The sequence below is a fragment of the Bos grunniens genome, chromosome 7 (assembly GCF_055505025.1).
Source record: "Bos grunniens cultivar Pamir isolate PY7600 chromosome 7, Bosgru_T2T1.0, whole genome shotgun sequence".
Classification (NCBI taxonomy): domain Eukaryota; kingdom Metazoa; phylum Chordata; class Mammalia; order Artiodactyla; family Bovidae; genus Bos; species Bos grunniens.
Genome location: NC_141171.1, coordinates 57,519,832 through 57,524,364, shown reverse-complemented (window position 1 = coordinate 57,524,364; position 4,533 = coordinate 57,519,832). Strand labels below are relative to the sequence as shown.

The following is a 4,533-nucleotide window of genomic DNA, read 5'->3' as shown; positions in this document are numbered from 1 at the left end:
ACCCAACCAATCTCTTGGGATTGGATATTCAAGTTGTATCTAACTCTTCACTATTTACTGTAAATGATGTCCTTTGTAAGTAGCCTTATAATTAATTACTTGTGCACAGTTATATTTTCCCAGGCAAATAAGTGGAAAAGGAATTGCAAGGTCGAGTTAGGCTGACACACCAGTTTGCATTTCCATCATCAGAGTATGAGAGGAAGTGGGGCTGTCCTTTTAAATGGGCTATCAGCTCGCCCATCTCAAGTGAGATGGCCTTTGAGGCCACTGAGAGCTACATATTGGTATAGGAGTTTGGGGGTTGGTTTATTTGCATATTTGTTTGTTTTTGTAACAGTCTCCTTGAAACTTGAACTTTTTTCTTCTTTAATTTAACAGCTATCTTATTTCGCTAATCTTCCATCTTTATTTAGTTACACTGGAGAGAAAGAAGGATCTCTTCAATGATAAACATCAGTGCCTGGGTTCAATAAGGATTTATGGCTTGCTGTTTTGCATTGTTAGTAACCACAACTATAATGCTGGACCTATCAATACCTTTTTCCTCTAACTATAGAAGGCAGGCTGTTTCCTGCAATTGAAGTCTCCTAGAGCAGAGATTCAGTGATATATAGAAAAAAAATACTGTTAAGATAAGACTGCCAGCTTTTTATTTTGCCAAGCAAAGCTATTAGAATAATTACAAGAAACAGTGGTCATCTACTATCATCAAGCAACCACTAAAGCATGAACATTTAACACACGGGCACTTGTACCAAGACAAGAACACAGTTCCAGAATAAAGTACTTTCTTACCTAAGAAAGAACAACTGGCATTCTTGCACTGACATATACATTGTCCTTATTTTTCTTCTCACAGAGGATTTGGAAACAGCATCTTGGATTGGCATCAGTCAGTGGACCCTGGCTTTAGAACCACAGTCTCCCAGGCTTCTATGGGCAGCAGGACCTGACCAAGTCCTCTTCCTCCCTGGAAGAGAAAGAAGCGAGAGAAACCCTGTAATTCCTTCTATGTGTCGCTTCCTACTTGCCTGGTCTATGGGGTGTTCTCAGGCTGCAGTAATTTGGATATTTTTCTCATGACTTGCCCATCTCCACAAACCACCTATATATTATTTATTTAGCATTTGTTTTAAAACAACACTCTCTTAACTTCAAATATAAATTTATTTCAAAGAAAAAGTTAATATCTTAAACATCAATGGAAAAACCAACACTGCTTGTAATAAATAAAGCAAAATAATGTTATTAGATTCTAGATCAAAAAAATTACCTGCCAAAGGTTCTGAGACAGAGTCCTACACCTCCTTGGTTTCAAAAGAGAGAGGTTAGCAAATGAAAGGTGTTATAAAGATATAAAGGAGACTTTGCCCTAGGCAGAACAAAAGGGATTAAAAGAGAACTGGAACAGAAATAAACTTCTTGCCAGGTGTGGTCATGTACTTTGATGCTCTGTCTGTGTGCCCCTGGTAGGGGTCCCATAGCTTGGAAAGCACCAGTAAAATGGAAATAGAGTTGGACGTGGTTTTGAGCCATGGCCTGGCCACTTGTTGATTAAAAATCCTCAGGCCAATCACTTCACCTCTTCTAAAAACCTCAGCTTCCCCAGCTATAAATGAAATGGTAATAATCTCTATCTAATAGGGATATAGTGAGGAATACAGGAGAATAGTTAGAGCATTTTGTAATTTCTGAAATACTATATACACCATAAAGGATTAGCCTCACTTGTAGTGTTTTTATTTATGGGGATCAGATATTTTTCCCTGGCCCAGGATATACTTCCAGGCCAGACATCGCACTATAGCCTAAAATACATAAGAGGATTCAGTTAAGTTCAGTTCAGTTGCTCAGTCATGTCCAGCTCTTTGTGACCCCATGGACCAGAGCCAGGCCTCCCTGTCCATCACCAACTCCCAGAGTTCACCCAAACTCATGCCCATTGAGTTGGTGATGCCATCCAACCATCTCATCCTCTGTCGTCCCCTTCCTGAGAATTAAAGCCTTTAAAAGTGAATTACTGGGTCCCAGATCATGTAGGATAAGTTCTAGTGAAACCGAACTAAGCATTCTTCAGAACTGTAATTATGGGACTTCCTTGGTTGTAGAGTGGATAAGAATCCACCTGCCAATGCAGGAGACATGGGTTCATTCCCTGGTCTGGGAAGACCCACATGCCGCAAATCAGCTAACCCCGAGCGTCACAACTACTGAGCCCACGCTCTAGTAGCTGTGAGCTGCAACTGCTGGGCCCGCATGCTGCAACTGGTGAAGCCTGTGCCCTAGAGCCCACGCTCTGCAACAAGAGCAGCCACTGCAAGGAAGAGTAGCCCCCCTCACTGCAACTAGAGAAAGCCCATTAGCAGCAGCAAAGACCCACTGCGACCAAAAATAATTCAATTAATTAAAAAGAATTTTAATTATATGATCAATGGCTCTAATTATCAGGAGGGCAGAACCTTGCTTGGCTTGTTCACTTCTATGTCCTTTGCACCCACTTCAGGGTGTGGTACCTCAAAGATGGTCAGTAAATGCTGTGTGAATAACTGAATGAGTGAATGAATGAATGAATGAGATGACATCCCTATGTTACACCTTCGTCTTTGCAGTAGCTATCTATCAGTGGCTTTTTATCATCCAGTACTGTATTCATCATGTCTTTACTGTTCTATATTTTATGATGCTTTGACATCTGAGGGCTTGTAGACCCAGGGAGGAACTGCCCCTCCCAGGGGTAGCTAATTCCTAGAGATAGCAAACAATTTACCAGTGAGTGCATCTTTTATCATGCAAACCAATCAATCCTGAGTCTCTATCCTTTCACCAGGCTCCTGCCTTCCTGGACACCATCCCCCTATGCTAAATCACCCAGGACTATGTACCAGACAACTAAGGACCACCTCTGTGGTCTACAGTCCTCCAAATTATTCAAACTCTCCAATCCCAAACCTGCTCAGCTGTTTACCCTTTCTAGCCCATCCCTTCCTGTGCAAATACAGGCTCTTACCCAAGCTCTCCCTTCCTCCTTCTGACTCCTGGTGCTTCGTTGCTGTGGCCTGGCCTGGCACGCCCCATCCTCTTGGGAACTCCAAGTAATAAACCATCTTTCCAATGGCAGCCATCTCCTGATGTGTTGGCAGCCGTCTCCTGACGTGTTGTCCATATCTGAACAAAAACAAAATCCTAAGTACATTTAAAGACAAGTTTCAAGCCTGAGAACCCATGCCAATTCCAATCTCAATTCACGATTTCAGAGAAGCTATTCTCACCTATGGCTCAGGTAGCAATACAAGCCAGTCAACTTGCCACCTCCCGAGTGTCTCAGAGATGGATCCATGACCACAATAAAGTTGAAACGAGTCTCGTACTGGGACAAAAACTTCTTGCTGTTTTTTTCCTGCTGGATTAGAAACCGCAAGAGTTTAGGTCCAGACCTATGCAGCCATTTTGCCAGCTAGAGGCAAACAACCTGTTTGAAATGGAATCAATCAGAAAAAGTTGAGCCAAATGACAGAGGAAGCGAAGTCAGTTCCTGACTTCACTGGAAGCATCACTGGAGGCAACCCCACTCCTGGACTTTGCAGTTACCCGTGTTTAAGCCCACTGATACTGGGTTTTCTGGACTTAAAAGAGACCTAACCTACAAGGTTTTCTTTCCCCTTTTCTTAACATCCAAAGCCACCTGTGGAGATATTTAAAACTGCAATGTGAATTAATCCAGTTGCACAGTTAGTGTGTGCCGATCACCGTGCTGGGCCCTCATGATGCTACATGCTTCAGTTTAGGTGGGAAGACAGACATGCAAACAATTCAGGGAGAGTAGAAGAAGAGCTTTCCCAGAGGCCCCAGCAAAGGCTGTGGAGCAGGGAAGGAGTAGTAACATCTGCCTGGAGGCCTGCCCTCCTCAACCCAGGATGAGTTACAGCCGTGACTTAGCCGGTTCCTATGGGATTGGCTGGTGCGGAAGGTCGCCGCTTCAAGAAGCATCAACTCTGATGAGTGCTGACACGAAGGGAGGATTTCCTGTGTCGCTGTGCCATGCTTATTTCATTCACTCTCTTCCTTTATAGGGCAGATATTATTACCCCCAGTTTAGAGATGAAAATTCCTCCATTCAGGGGCTTAGCTCAGGTAAACAAAATCTTACTCAACTCAGTGGTAGAACCCAAATGTAGGACATGACTCTGAAGGCCAAGTGCTTCCTTGCCAATCCACTCCCTTGTATTTGCTGAGAGCTCCTTGTGCACCAGACTCCACCCCATAATTGCAGAAGAGAAAGCAGCTCTCCAAAAGCATTCCTTACTTTACAAAAGAATTTGCCATACGATTCTTTTACTGTATTGTCATTGTTCTTACTTAGCCTCTAAGTCACGTCCTACTCTTTGCAACCCCATGGACTACAGCCTGCCAGGCTCCCTTTGCCCATGGGATTTCCCAGGCAAGAATACTGGAGTGGGCTGCCATTTCCTTCTCCAGGGGATCCTCCTGACCCAGGGATCGAACCCATGTCTCCTGCACTGGCAGGTGGAT

At 43.6% G+C, this 4,533-nt stretch overlaps 1 long non-coding RNA gene across 1 annotated transcript; it reads left to right on the top strand.

Annotated features, from left to right (window-relative positions):
- Positions 1 to 383: 383 nt before the first annotated feature.
- LOC147369603 (uncharacterized) lies at positions 384 to 1,246 on the top strand. The gene is made up of 2 exons (XR_015168475.1): positions 384 to 502; positions 863 to 1,246. It is a non-coding gene; the product is annotated as an uncharacterized LOC147369603 (long non-coding RNA).
- Positions 1,247 to 4,533: the final 3,287 nt, after the last annotated feature.